Source organism: Megalobrama amblycephala, linkage group LG1 (genome assembly GCF_018812025.1).
Source record: "Megalobrama amblycephala isolate DHTTF-2021 linkage group LG1, ASM1881202v1, whole genome shotgun sequence".
In the NCBI taxonomy this organism is placed as follows: Eukaryota; Metazoa; Chordata; class Actinopteri; order Cypriniformes; family Xenocyprididae; genus Megalobrama; species Megalobrama amblycephala.
The window spans coordinates 8926466-8942350 of record NC_063044.1 but is presented as its reverse complement, the minus strand read 5'-3'; the positions used below and the strand labels follow the sequence as shown (position 1 = coordinate 8942350).

Genomic DNA, 15885 nt, shown 5'->3' with positions numbered 1-15885 from the left:
TGTAATCATTAACGACATTATATTTGACAAAAAATATCAATGATAATTTTGAAACAATAAATACAGTGTTCAAAAATATTTGGACATGCGATGGTCAAAAAGATCATAGTTGATGTGATTTTCTACACCGGTGATTAGGACACCTGTGTGAACTTGAGATTCAGATTTCATACAGCCAATACAAGTACTGCCACACCAATTAAGTGTCATTTAAAATATATATATATGAATAAATATTTTTAAAAAAGCTTGCTTGCAGATGCCACAACAATACATTCTTACAATACATGTTCATGTGTATTTTTAAGTGTCCGATTTTTATAACAGAATATGCTGTAAATTTATGCTGCCAATAGTAGTAAAACAGTAGAGCCCATTAAGCATTACATTTTAAATCATGATCATGTCACGTTTTGCTGGTTTATGTTGTAAATCCATAAAGAAAATGCATGAGGGAGGCAATATTTCCAAGGAGACTTTAGTCAACAATGAGAAAACACAGGAGAAATTACTACACATTCACGTTAACGACACCAAACAATGAACAGACAGAACTCAGAACTTTAAAGGTCGTTTACACAACACTGTTTTCAACTAAAAACATAAACTTTTTATGTGTTTTGGCCGTTCATTTACAAGTTAACGGCAACAAAAAAAAAAAAAAACAGGTTTCAAAGTTTTTGAAAATGTTATCGCCTGTTAAAGGTGCAATGTGTAATATTTTCTGTGCACTAGAGGTCGCTAGAGGCCTATTCAAAACAAAGGTGTAGCTTGATGACTGCACGCGGAATCTTGGGACATGTGGTCGTTACATCACAGCCAGTGCAAACAATCGTGATAGGACTCGGGAAGAAATCATGTTCATGGATGCGATTATTAATGTTACTGTAGTATGAAGCAGAGCAGGACCGAGTGTTGTGGGAGCTGAACGAGGTTGTAGGAGCGATTGCGCAACACACGCCTCACGAGCAGCAGAACTTTTATGATGTCACAGTCGCCGGCGCCGCTTCTGCTTTTCCAGTCAGTATGAGGTAACACAGATCTGTTTATCATATTTGATACATTTGAGAGTGTTGAAAATGTTATAACGTTACTCTGTGCGTTCGCTCAGCGGCTGCTGTGAGACACTTGTTGCACACTGCAGTAAGATAGATCGATTTTAAAATATCATATTAAATGCTGGATGGCTTCCAAAATATGTTTTTCTCGGAGGCATGGTAAAGCATGGTACTCGCAAAAAATCAAGAAAATTATATTTAAACAATAAGACTAAACGTGTTGAGCTATATAACAGCAATTAATTTTCTGTCTATAAATGTAACCAAATAGTTGTTCCCTTGTCTATTAAAACATGTAATATATTAAAGTGTCTTTGGTGTTCCCATGGTTTCTACAAAATAAAACCAGAAACCGAGAGTAACGCGGGTATGACGCAATTAACAGGCGAATCCTCACACAAGATGCAAAATTGCAAATTTACAAATTGTTGGAAACATTTGGGATATTGTAAGTACTCAACTGAACAAATACCTTTAAATGTTATTGTCTCTGTGTAAACAACGAAAACATGAATTTGTGAAAACAGTGAGGTCATGCGCATGTGTATTTATGTGTTCAGTCTATAGGCGCGTAATGTTTCTTTACAAAGTGACATCGCCATCTACTGGCCTGGCATGAATAATACAGCGGTTTTAGTCGTTTTGTGGATCCGCTTGAACGGGGATCGTTTTGACAACGTTGTCGTCTGCACACGAAAAATGCAAAGGATAAACATTTTCCATTTTTAATCTATCGTTGTCATGTAAACGTACCCTGAATACACAGGGAAGGATGATAATTACCAGAACAAGAACCAAGTAAATCAATTAGGAAACATAGTACAAACAAGGACGAGAACTGCAGCCGGAACATGGAAAACAAAACCAAAACAGAACCTGACCATTACAGTGATAGGCTTTTTAATGATTGTAAACGATTTAGAAACTACTGTTTAATTGCTGGTGTGTTTTTAATATCATTCTGTGCTTAAAATATTTAATGAAAATACCATATGTATGCAAAGTGTAGGCTATAAACAGAGCTGAATAACTGGCCTTGCTTTTCTGTTTATATTTGGTATATTTTCTGGACCATAGAATGGAATATAATTTTATAAATACCCAAACCAATATTTCTTTAGATATTATAGGCTAGGTTTAGGTCACATAAAAATTCAACAGAAAATATTCAGTCATCAATTATTTTACTCTGCATGTGGTTGCAGACCTGAAGGACTTTCTTTATTTTACATAAAAATAAATAAATAAATAAGTGAAATTTCAAAGACTGTGCTGGTTGATAATTTTCCACAATAAATTTTATGAATGGGAAATGAATCTTATAAGTTTCAAAAAGCATGCAAAAGCAACATGAAACATGATGGTCTAGAAGATTACTCATTAAGTTTTCAAAAGACTAAAATCTGTTGTTATTCACTGAAAGCCTTGACTTCTGCTCTAGTTCTTCTATGTGTTTTCATGAAGTGATGACAGATTGTGAAAGAATTGTTCTTAGGAGTCTGATGTTTTCAAGGAATCATTTGATCTGGTCTGAATGACTAATTCACAAATCGGACTGGACTGTTCCAGTTCTAACATTTAACTCCAGTTAATAGTGGTTTACTTGTCTATCTGTTTCATACAGAATTTTATTGTGTGGCATCAGAAGATTTGAAATCTTATAGGGGGCCTCAGCAAACTTAGAGAGGGTGCAAGATGATTTAAATTAATTTAAAATTGGACAAAAACAAAAAGTAAAAGCTAAGGCTAAAAATCAAGATATTTCTCATTTTATTTTACCCCTTCAACAACATTTTACCAGCTAAAAAATGTGTTTGTTTGTTTTTTGGTAAAAATCCTTATCCTTAATTTTTATTAATTGAACCACAAACAACTTGAAGAAAATTCAATATACCATCTAAACTGACTAAGTTCAAATGCATGGAAAAGCGAGAGAACACAGTCTTCAGTATTTGTTTTCCAGAAGAAGTCAGGTGGGTTTGGAAGGGTGACAGAGGGTGAGTACATCATGACACACTTTCCGTTTTTGGATGAACTATCCTCTTAAAAATTCAGTTGTGGTGAAAGTATAGAAAAGTGAAGATGATGTACTGCACACGTCACACAGCTCTTCATGCTGAGCTATAGCAATAGAATGAGGTGGTGGGATCTGTCTACATGAGGTCACACCAGCAGGACTGATGGTATTCATTGAGGAACTTCAAACAGATGTTTGCACAGATTAGAGCATGTGGTGGACTCAGAAGGAAAGGGTCTGTCGCTGATTGAGTCTAGTCACTTTGACCCATACACATCATCTTTGGAACTGTAGTCATTAAATCACTCACAGATGGATCTTTACTTCTGCTACACCTTCTCCAGGGGCCCGTCACACATGGTAACACGACATTGGGGATAACGTTATGTTGTGGGAGTTACTCATCACAGGAATGAACAAATCTTTGCAGTAACTCACCAATCTACTACTCAGAGGTGCTCTATGAAGTACACCTAGATATGTGTCCAAGTGAGTCAGTCTAAGAATTATGACACTGAAAATTACCCAGGAGCTGCAGTTGCTTCATGTTCCTCTCTAACCCCTTTTATCTGACCCTTCTCCCCTGTCAAAGTCAAAGGCTGTCTTTTATCTCCAATCAATTACATGTGCCCTCCACAGATCCACTTTCACTTTTGAGGGAGACACATTCCTGTTTACACTTGGTGTTTTAATCTGTCTCTTTTGTCCACTTTCAATCATTTCTGTCCTGATTTCTTTCAGGAGAGGGTCTACGGGCAGGTAAATGTATGGGCTTCAATCTTTCAATCTAATGGATGATATAAGATCACGGAATTTACATATGAACATGAAAGAAGATGACGAAAAAACATACGTAGAGCAACAGCTTTTGCTTCTTCTCTGACAGCCGTAAGACCATGCCAAATGCTGTGAGTGTGTGTTAGAAATCAGGAATGGTAAGAGAACATTGTTCTTTAGGTTTTTGTCTTGAAACCAAACTTGGGTCTTCAGCTGACACAGCTTAAATTGTGTCTGGCTAGTGCACTTAACATAATGTTTACGCATTAAGTCAGTAGGCGGAGAGTCAGTGGTCTTTAGTGTCTGTTCGAACACATTCAACATGATGAGCGTTTACACTTCAAAGGCAATCCAGTCAAATGCGTTTTCGGCTACCTCTGGAAGTGGTTGAAAGTGGACACCGTTTACACCTGTATTTAGCGTCATCCACTTGTGATCTGATCAACCAAAACACATCTTAATACCAGGAGTAAACAGGGCCTGAGAGACGAGGGAGAGCAGGATCCAACTGCAGACATTTATTTAATACCCCGGGGTGCCTTTAGTGCCCTACTGGGAATTGGAGATACCACTTTTGTAAACTTACTGTTTTTTTGTTTGTTTGTTTTTTGTATTTTGGCTACTATATAGTAGGGAAGCATGCAATTTCGGATGCAGCCAATGGCTTAAATGCATAAGGACTAATCAGGGTAACAAGACACAGAAAAGGGCTGTGTTTATCTCCACTTTTAGACATACATTTGCAAACACTCTACCTCACCCTCGAGGGAATCCCCACCGCCATAAGTGCATTCAACAGCGTCAAGTGGACAATGGAACTTTACTTGGACAGACCCTCAACCCTTCTATTTTGTAAGCAGTCGTGCAGAATAAGCAATGATGTACATCGGAATGAATGAGACAGAGGGAAGTTAGCGAGGGAAGGGCATAAAAAAATGGACTTAGAAGATGACGAAAAAACAATCAGTGAATCACAAAGGGGAAGGGAACAGGAACAAGACAACTCTACAAACTAAAAGTCCATATACAAAATAAGAGAACAGGGACAAAGACCTTGTTACAGTATAATATTTGCACTTTTTTTTTTTCTTTCAGCAGGGGCTAACTGTCTAATCAAGTCAAACTCTCCGCACAAATCTTCTCTAACCACCTGCCACCATTCTGGTATGTAATGCCCACTTTTCACAAACTAATCAATTTCCAATGCCAAAAAAAGAGAAAAAAATCCTTATTCTATTATTTTGTTTTCCAGTTGAATATCTTGTTTCATGTGGAAACATGTCAGATTACAGAAGTAAGATGAGCTGCAAATGGTGTTTCATGTTGACTTAATCGCTCTTCTTCAGTTTTTCTAACCCAGTTTTATCAATCCTTACTTTGGCTTGACTCATTTTGCTCAATTCTCATATCTCCTACGCAGCTAGTTAAAATAGCCCATCTACAATCATCAAATTCTTCTCGCTGGAACTGTTAGGTCAAGTTACATCAAAGAGATCAAGAAGGATCAAGCTCTTAAAAGGGACAGGCTCCAGCTCCCATCATCAGAAACAGGTGAAAGTCCTCATTCCTAGAACAAAGCAGAGATCACCATCTATAAAACCTTTGTAATTCACTAAGAAGTTTCTTTAACAGATTTCTTTAAAGTGACACCCAATTTCGAAGGGCGGGGTTGAGTTCCAGTATAATGTCTCAGTATGGTTTCAGGGTTCAGCGTGCATGATTGCATCTCAGGGCGTTGTTGGAGTTAGAGTCACACTTGAATTTGACTCTGCATTTGATGGTGTTAATCTACAAAGAGCTTGAGTATGATAATCCATTAAGGCCTGTAGAGTCTGAATCAGTAATGTGGTATAAGACTCTAGAGAAAAATCCTGCAAACATATTTTAAAGCATCATATGTTGTAGAATAAGTATGACATAAAAGCAAACAAACATTATTCAGGTCTTTCTGGCATATTCTGTGCTACATTCATGTGTTATGCGTGCACTCCATTGAATCAGTAAACAAACTCGACCATAAACATAAGTCATGAGGTGCCATCTAGGAAGTGGACTTCAGTAGAGAAGAAGCAGGAGACATCTGTCAAACAGGCTCTCCTTTCGTAACCATAGTGTCTCTATTGGTTGCAGATGATGCCCCACTTCATGAAGGAAGACTAACTACTTCAAGACTGTGCAGCTTTCCTTTCCCGTACCCTGGCATAGAGAGATTATGGGAGTAAAGTTGACAGCTTGTATACTAGTTCAAATGGGAGATGACTAATTTGTTTGTATTTATAATTTGTTTGTGTGGATGTGGGTATTTAGACATGGAATCACACTTGGTTGATCTATGTCTAGGGTGGATAAACAAGGATAGGAATCTTTAAAGCAGCAGATCAAATCCTGTTTTATTTTAACCATTTGTCTGTTAGCATTAGTAATTTTTTGCAGAAGTCCCTTATTTTCTGAGATATCTAAGTAAAACCACATCAAATGTGCTCCTGTGCTGCTAGCAAAACCAGTCCTGCACTGGCTCCACTGTATTTTTCAATGAAAAGTATTTTGGTTGGCCTGCACATGTGTGTATGTCTACGAAATGCTGTGGGCCCCTTCAAAATGACACAGCTGAGCCCCAAAGCGCCACACTCCTACCCTCTCGTATAGGTGGAAATAAGAAGAGGTGTGGAAAGCAAATATTAGCTTCACATTATTTAATTGGCATTGTACTCATCTGACACTGACCAATCTCAAGAAAGACTTTGGTCATGAATCTTTGGTCACTGAATCTGAATTGTAAAATTCTAAAGAGAACGTGTTTATCAACTCAAAACATCTACTGATTTATTGCTTGGATATAATGTATTTTAAAAAGTGAAAGAGAAAAAGTGACATGAAGGCCAAGTATGGTAACCCATACTCAGAATTTGTCCTCTGCATTTAACCTATCCAGTTAATGCACACACTTTAGGAGTCACAAGAAGTGAACACACACACACACACACACACACACACACACACACACACACACACACACACACACACACACACACACACAATTGGAGCAGTGGCCAGCCATTTTGCTGTGGCACCCGGGGAGCTATTGGGGATTGCTCAAGGACATCTCAATGATTTCCTGCGGGAACTGAGACTCGAACCCGCAACCTTCAGGTTACCAGTCTGACTCTCTCACCATTAGGAAATGACTGTCCTTAAGATTTCACCTAAGAAAACATCTAATTAGTGTTTGCTAAGTCAAGCACCACAAAAGGGCAAAAAATACAAGCCATATCTAGAGACCAGACTATCAGACAGACTTGGGGATGAGCTTGTTTGACCTGTAAGCAGCCACCTTCTAAAATAAATAAATAAATCAAGCTCAATCTGTGCTCCTAGACAGTGACCACTTCTTGTACCATGAGTTCTCTATTCTGCCTTCTGGCTCTCGCTGTAGACTACCAAAGATGAAGAATACAGGCCCGTTCACACCAAGAACGATAACTATAAAGATAACTATAACTATATTTGCATCCACAACAACGAATTATAACAACGCCTAGTCTTTTTCACCACAATTTCAAAGGAAGCGAGACAATGTTGTCAAAACTAGAGCTGGATACCTGAGGTAATTTTATTTTACACTGTTTGCTAGCCTGGCATAATGATCTCAACATTAAAGGCTGATTTATACTTCTGTGTCGAGTGTATGCTGTAGCTATGGCATAGGCTCTTTGTATCATGCGTAGCCTACAACGTAGCCTGACGTGCACCTCTTCAAAAACGTAACAATGCATCAATTCTACGTGGACCGCAAGCGCTGTGATTGGTCTGCTAGAACCCCTCCCACGGGTCAAAAAACTGTCGCAGAGCAATAGGAGAAGAGCAAACGTTTTCAACTTCCATAGGAATGAAAAAACACTCTGTTTCAGGGGACACATACAGTCATACTACAACAAAAGTCGTTACCTATTTGCTGCTTCTCTGCTGTTTCTATTTGTAAGCTTCTCTGACAACGTACATGACAAGCTGCTTCTTCTTCGGCTTTTGCCTTGATATTCAACATTACCACGGACACTGACTACTAGTGGTCTGCATGCACGTCGACGCAGAAGTATAAATGAAAACAGACGCATTGCTACATGTACCGTCTCGTCCTGCTTGTTATTGACTGTCACGTGCTCCTTTGTTTTCTGTTCCCGCCACTCACCATTCACCATGGACACTGATTACACTCACAGCTGTTTGTCTGTTCGCTGTTCGTTTATTTTAAATTTTTTGTAATATTGTCTTCATTTTTATTGAAATTAAATACCTCTCTGAGCTGATATGTGATGACAATAGGGAGAAGAATGGTATCAGGAAAAGGCTGACTGGAACTTGGGTTGGTGGCACTGCTGGTTTGGTAGGTGGAATTACTGTAAATAGCATTTGCCAGCAAAATTATCTATTTGCTCTTAGTGTAAATAGACACTCTGTATAAGTCATATTTCCTTCTCTGTGTGAAATTTCAGAGCATCTGTCTCAATCCTACAAAATACACAGCCTTTGCATGTCTTCATAACTCTAGAGCCTATTGTCCTGTGCCAGTGAGATGTCATACTCATAAATGCTGCTGGCACATATCAGGCCTTTCTAGGAGCCTGGCACCTGCTTTGATGTTGTGCTCTTGTATGATGTAGCCCAGTTTGCGCCAAACTGTGCCAGTTCCAACCAGCTCCCTGATGATGTGTCTTTCATCAAGATGACATCATTCCACAGCTTGATTACTTTCCATCCATGTTTCCAGCTCTGGGAATGTACTTTTAGGTTCCTGGAATAAGCATCTCTGCTTTTGTCTTAGTAGAACATGCACATCTGATCACTTAAATGTTACTCTTTGTTCATCAATGTTCTCATCTTGGTATGGCATTGCTCCACGAAAAGCCTCTGAGATATTTCATAAAATCATCAGTTTGGAGTCTTAGTATTATGTCCTTTCTCCTATTCTCTCTATCCTCATGTAGGAAAGAAAAAATCACTAATGAGAACTCTTTAATATCCCTTTCTTTCATAGATGGCAATGAAATTAAAAGAAGAGCAAATGGAGACTGCTGTCTAAAGGTCATAACACACCAAGTCGACGATCAGCCGACATTGGGCCGTTGTTAAGAATCTGTCAGCTCTGTTTTTGCGGTGTGTTTGGCACTAGTTGGACCCCGTCGGCAGCTTTTTGTTGTTGGACAGTTGGTGAGATCACTTTGATTGGTTCTTCAGCTTAGCGAACCAGTGCATGAGAAGAAAAAACAAAAGTGATGGAAGGAGCAAATGATGAAGAGGTCACACATAGAAGGCTGTTCAAATTTTATGTCATCTTACCTGAGCATTCCAATACATCTGGAATGAAGAAAGCGATCAACATGATTTATATTCAAAATAAGCAGCTTTTCCAACGAAATTACCAGAACAATTTGTCCCAAGAACTTTTTTCCTCCAGACCTGTTGCTGTCTGCATTTTTATCGCGGTCTAAAGTACCATGAAGATTAAAACCGGTGACGTAAGACTGCTCATAACTTTCCAGCTCCCGTTGAATTTCGTCCATATAAGCTTAATAAAGCCTGAACCTCATTGTCCATTAGTCGTATTTTTTAAACTATTCGAATAGCCAACAACTCTTACTGCACACACCGCAACAGACTTTTAATAAGGGTGGTTGAAATAAAATGCTGCATGAACTCAACCAATCAGCATGCTCAGAGCCCAAGTCCCACTCCTGAAAGTTCCTGAACTTTGAAAAAGTACTACCCCATGAGCAGAGACATTCTGAGGGGGAATTGTTTACCCAAAACTTCATTTAGACCCTAGTTCCTGTGGTCGAAACACACCTAGTACCACCCCAACGTCCCTAGTTTCTGGGCAAAGTTCCCGCAGTGGAAACATGGCTATAGTAAGCAAGTGTTGGAGAAAGTTACTTTTAAAAGTAATGAAATACAATACTGCGCTACTCCATAAAAAGTAACTAATTGCATTAGTTACTTTTTTCTGGAAAGTAATGAGTTACTTTTGAAATATACATGAAATATATAAGCCTCAGGCTGAAGGAAATGCAAATTCATGTCTGGATTCTGGATTCCAGGTGATAAGGAGAAGAAAGTACAACACTCCTACTTCAGGAAAAAAAAGGAACACAAACGTGATGTTTATTTTAAAGTGTTAGTTACACCCAAAAAATGAAAATATCATTTATTACTCACCCTCATGTCGTTCCACACCTGTAAGACCTTTGTTCATCTTCAGAACACAAATTAAGATATTTTTGATTAAATCTGAGAGGTATCTGACTCATCAATAGACAGCAATATAATCAACACTTTTAAGGTCCAGAAAGGTGCTAAAGACATCGTTAAAAAAGTTGATGTGACTACAATGGTTCAACCTTAATTTTAAGAAGCGATGAGAATACTTTTTGTGCGCAAAAACAAAACAAAAATAACAATTTTATTCAACAATATCTTCTCTTCTGTGTCATTTTCCTATGCTGTTTATGTTCAGCAAGCGTTGAGACGGCATTTTTAATTTGTGTTCTGAAGATGAACTAAGGTCTTACGGGTGTGGAATGACAGTGAGTAATAAATGACTGAATTTTCATTTTGGGGTGACCCTTTAAGTCATTTTTGCTTATTAGTATTGTTGAATTGGATCATCGAAGGTTAGCAGTAAATACACTGCTTAATAAAGTGAGATTAAATACATAAAGTATATTTGTGTAATTTAACATATTTGTTTAATCCAGGTTTTATTAATATTCTGAGTTTGCATTCCACTGTTTTTATTCCTCTTGGTCAATATTGAATCTGTTTTTGTGCAAGTAAGATGAGTAAATGCATGCTCCTCTCAACATGGGCACAGGGGAGGTGTCAATGAGAAAGCAAAGTAACTTGCGTTACCTATTTGAAAAAAGCAATTCAGGTATTTTGTTGTAAATTTAAAAGTAATGTTTCACTTTACTAGTTACTTGATTATGTAACTTGTGTTAATTGTAATGCATTTCCCCCACAACTGATGATGAATATAGACTACCTGCAGGTATGGAGAGTTATTTCTTCTTAAGCAGACACAGAACATACATTCTTGTTGGCTATTGGCTGTAGTCTTTGTGTTCAAGCGCAACTTTTTAGTCCAGATACACCCGACACGAGCTGGCAACACAATCGGCTTTTGTCGCCACTAGTTCTTTGATGTTGATTTGGTGTGTCACAGCCTTAAGTCTTTTGCTTCACAGATTTTTCTCCTGTGAAAAAAAGCCAGTAATCTCAAATGTATCTCCTTTATTTTCAGAATTGAACGTTTTCAGAAGATCAGAAGATCTCCACAATATTTCAAACCGTTTTCAGATTTGCAGAAGTACCAAAATCTGCAATGAACAATGGTGTAACTTCATTTCTGTACTTAAAGGGTTAGTTCACCCCAAAATGAAAATTATCCCATGATTTACTCACCCTCAAGCCATCCTAGGTTTATATGACAATCTTCTTTCAGAAAAACACAATCCGAGACATATTTATAAATATCCTTAGTCCTCCAAGGTTTATAATGGTTGTGAATGGTAACCCACATTCTGAAGACAGAAAAAAATGCATCCATCCATAAAAAAGTAACCCATACGGCTCCAGGGGGTTAATAAAGGCCTTTTGAAGCGAAGGGATGTGTTTTTTGTTAGAAAAACATCCATATATAAAACTCAGATTGTGTTCTTCTGAAAGAAGATTTTCATATAAAGTTAGGATGGCTTGAGGGTGAGTAAATCATAGGATAATTTTCATTTTTGGGTGAACTATCCCTTTAAATTGCATTTTTGTTTTTTTTTTGCAAATATGTTCTTTCTTGAGTATTCAAATTTCTTGCAACTTTTACTATGCTTTGCATCAGAGTCCTGTTTACCTCAAACGACAGAGTTTTTAACACACACAGCTTGTTTTCAGTGAAGACATGGTATGAGTGGTTTACTTAATCACTAAGGAACTTTTCCACCAAGTTTGATGAGCAATTTACCCAGAGACGAGGAAATATGTATTTCAGGTACACTTAGTGAAGGAGCGAGGAACAGTGCTCTCTTCCACCCTCATTACCCACAACTGAGGTGCCCTTGAGCAAGGCACCTAATCCCCAATCACTCCCCGGGCACCGCAGCAAAAATGGCCACCCACTGCTCCGGGTGTGTGTTCATGGTGTGTTCAGAGTATGAGACACCATAATTGGCTATATGTTACATCGCTTTCACTTTTTCACTGTCACCCACACACAAACACACATAGACACACAAAACTGCCTGAGTCAATCCACTTACATCAATTAATCCAGCTGTACTAACCTTGATTCTGCTTCTTTCTGGCTAAAATGATATTTAAGTAAGTGTTTTCACACTTTGGTCCTCTTTAAAAGAACCAAACACAGACCCCTTTAAGTGGACCAAGAGGTGAACCCAGTGAAAAAGGACCCAGTTCTCTTTATGTTCACACTGTCCCTGTCCCTGAAAAAGGACTCAGATCCTTTTTGGTCCACTTAAGTAGGAATGTGGTCTCAGACCTCTTAGTGTTCATACTGGTGCTTTTTGGATCTAGTCCAGTTCAGTGTTTGATGGCTTGACCTATGGCCTTCCAAATTTGATCCCATTCACTTACATGTATGTGCCTCACTAAACAAAAAATTTGTTTGTAAAGATTATTATTATTATAGAGCTTTGCATGACATGCAGGAAAAAAATTGTGAAAACAAAATTGCACTAAATTGTGCGCACAATTTACTTTTTTCCTGCATGTAATGTGCGGGGCTCCGTATATTATTAATTATTATTTTGTAAAACGAAATTGCTACAAATGCTCTTGAATGAGCTTAAAGGGGTAGGTTCACCTAAAAATTAAAAAAAAATCTGTCATTATTTACTCACCCTCTTGTCGTTCCACACCCGTAAGACCTTCATCTTCAGAACACAAATTAAGATATTCTTGATGAAATCAGTGAGGTTTTTTTTTAACACTGAGCCGGTGTTCTGATGTAGAACCTGGTGAAAGTGCTGCAACATAAATAGCATAGCAGAATGACAGGGGAGATACGAATTTGTTGGATAAAGTTGTTTTGTTTTTGCGCACAAAAAGTATTCTCGTCGCTTTAGGTGATGTCAACTGAAAAAAATGAAAAAAAGCTAAATAATTTCTAATATGAAGATAAAATATATGTCATGTTTTTAAACATTATTAAAGGAGACATTTCAATGAATACAAAAAGCTTTTAAAAATACATTTTGGTGACCCAGTAGATAAAATACACTGAAAAAGGTCAGAGGGACTCAAATTATACTGGTTTCGTGGAATGACTCAACTATTGTTTGGACTGTTTGCCTGTGTATGACCTTTGCCTGGTTTTGACTACGATTGTGGATTATGACAAAATCACTGTCTTTATGAGTGATTCATTGAAGCATTCACTCAACTGATTCATTAAAAAAAGCTGATTCATTCAGGAACAGAACATGACTACTGTGTGCTGCTTAGAGACACACAACAGTTGGTTCTGCTGTGGCTTTGTTTTTAACTTTTTTTGTTGGAGCAAAAGTAGACAAAGTAACTGGTAATATGAACTTTGTTTATTGAAATTTTGTGTAAAAGTAATATCAAACTCTCAGTCGTATACTGTTGGTCAGCATGTCACATACAGTAATGTCTTCTGGCATTCCAAATAAATGAAAAATTCTCTCCCTTCTGTCACACACTCTCTGTTCTCTGTGGTTCCTCCTCCTGCAGCAACTATCACAGCATGTCAAAATGGGTTAAAACATGCTTTTTTGGGGATGTTAAATAATGGTGCAAATACAATAAATTGACTGCTGCAAACCTTAGTAAATCACATTGCTTGATTCATTTAAATACTGCCCTCCCATAAATTTTGTGTCTGAAATGCATATGCAATAAGTTCAAGTGCAAAATTAACTCCACACCTTTGTCACGGGTATGTTTAGTTTCATTGTGTTTTAGTTTGGTTCTGTTCCTGTTTGACTGTGTTCCCTTTGCTTGTTTGTTTCCATGGTTTCTGATCACTTACACACCTGTTTCGGTTCCTATTCGTCATGCACTTATTACAGCCACCACCCCATGACAGCCTTTTTATCACAAATTTTTCACTGCACAAATCCTGTAAATCCTGACAGTAGTCTTTTTTATATCACTGCATTATATTTTATTATTTTGTATGTGTTCAACCACTTGGTTTTTAGTTAATTATTGTTGATCCTGCACACACGTTCATATTTGTTCTCTAGGTCTGGGGTGCGTTTCCCGAAACCATCGTTCGTTAACTATGGTTGTAAGTCCCATTGAACTCTATTGGTAACGACGGAACTTGCGACCATAGTTCGCTTTGGGAAATGCACCACTGGTTAGGCTTAGCTTTTGTATTAGTACTGAATTTTAAACTGCATATGAATATCATGTAAATTGACATTTTGAAATTGAAATTTGTGATTTAAACCTGTAAATGAATTTTAAGGATTTTGAAAGCAAAGTCATGTGATACTATGATGAAGAAATTAAGATTCTGCATTATTTGCATATCACTTGGTTCTGTCAGGTCCTGAATCTGCATTTGTCTATTTGCTTAAATTATTATGATGACAATAATATAACTTGTAACAGAACAAACAGAAAAAAAAATATTATAATAGAAAAAATGCAAGACTGAAACAAATTCAATAGATTTTCACTTTTGAACATATTATTTAAAATATGACCCTGCAACATGTATTAGGTTTATGTAAGATGCTGACAGACAGGACAAAAAAATCAACCTTTCTGTTTGTTAGAAATGTAATCAGAACATGCTTTGGTGCAAAAGGTTTCTCAGCTATTTTCCCACAGGCTATGTGCACATCAGGCAGGTATAAAAGAAGTCAAACTGTAACCAGACATGAAAGCACAGCCTTCTCTCGGTCCTACATCTGAAACCAGATGAAGGATCTTCCTGGCCCTGAAATCATTACACCTTCAAAGGTAATTAACACATGGCTTTTGTTTTGTCCCGATGAGCCCCAGATTGTGAAGATACAGCTGTTCTCAGAAGCGAATGACAGAGACAAAGAACAAGGTGTGCTGAGACGGTCTTTCATGTCAGCAGCAGGAGCTTGACCTTTGCCCCGTCCCTGACCCCAAATCTATACTGTCAACGCATTTGTATGAGCAGAAAGCAAAAAATGAACATGTGGAGTAGGGCCACGCCTGCTGAACTGCTAAAATGTTGATGAGAGAATCCACCTGGTAAAACTCGACTTTTAGAGACGACGTTACGTTTTCTCATAGCATTTTAACATACAGAAGCAAAACACAGTAACACTGCAAGTAAAAAGTAAGTGAGAAATCTGAGAAGTGAGAAATATCATCAGATTTTATTATTGAATCGTCATATTGTCGAGCATATTGTCATGATATTGTCAGGACAGATGGCAGTCTAGGAGACCAAATTTTACATGGATCAGGTCAGCATTTCTGGTAAGTTTTTTTTTTTTTTTTTTTTTTTTACAACTTTTTCATTGACTATTTTAACAATGTCTCAAAAGGTGCAATGGCATTGCTGCCTATGTGTGCTTCAGAAACCCTTGGATTTCATCAAAAATATCTTAATTTGTGTTGAACAATGAACAAAGGTCTTACGGGTTTGGGACGACATGAGGGTGAGTAATTAATGACAGAAATTTCATTTTTGGGTGAACTAACCCTTTAAGATCCCTCAGTATTTAAAGACAAACTTATTATGACTACTGTTCATTATTCATATTTCATATCTAATTAATTTTTCCACATAGCCATGCATATCTTTTAGATCTATACACTTAATAGTATATCATGGTAAGTTGTACATCATTGACAAAGACTGGGCTGAAACTGTGGACTTGTCTGGCTTGTATGGATACAGAAACCACTATTACTTAAAGTAGAATCAAACTTATTTTAAAACTTTGATTTATTTTTCTTGTGTGATATCATTATCCTGAAATTCCCTTTCTTTCAATCCTGTCCTTTAAATATATT

General features: G+C 37.5%; 1 protein-coding gene and 1 long non-coding RNA gene across 2 annotated transcripts in view; one reads left to right on the top strand and one right to left on the bottom strand.

Annotated features, from left to right (window-relative positions):
- Nucleotides 1-15885, bottom strand: part of LOC125280859 (gastrula zinc finger protein XlCGF57.1-like) — a 1316469-nt gene that overhangs the window by 966462 nt on the left and 334122 nt on the right. The gene's annotated exons all lie outside the window — the stretch shown is intronic.
- On the top strand, nt 4255-6724 carry LOC125243901. Its single transcript, XR_007179175.1, has 3 exons — nt 4255-5016; nt 5273-5403; nt 5983-6724. It is a non-coding gene; the product is annotated as an uncharacterized LOC125243901 (long non-coding RNA).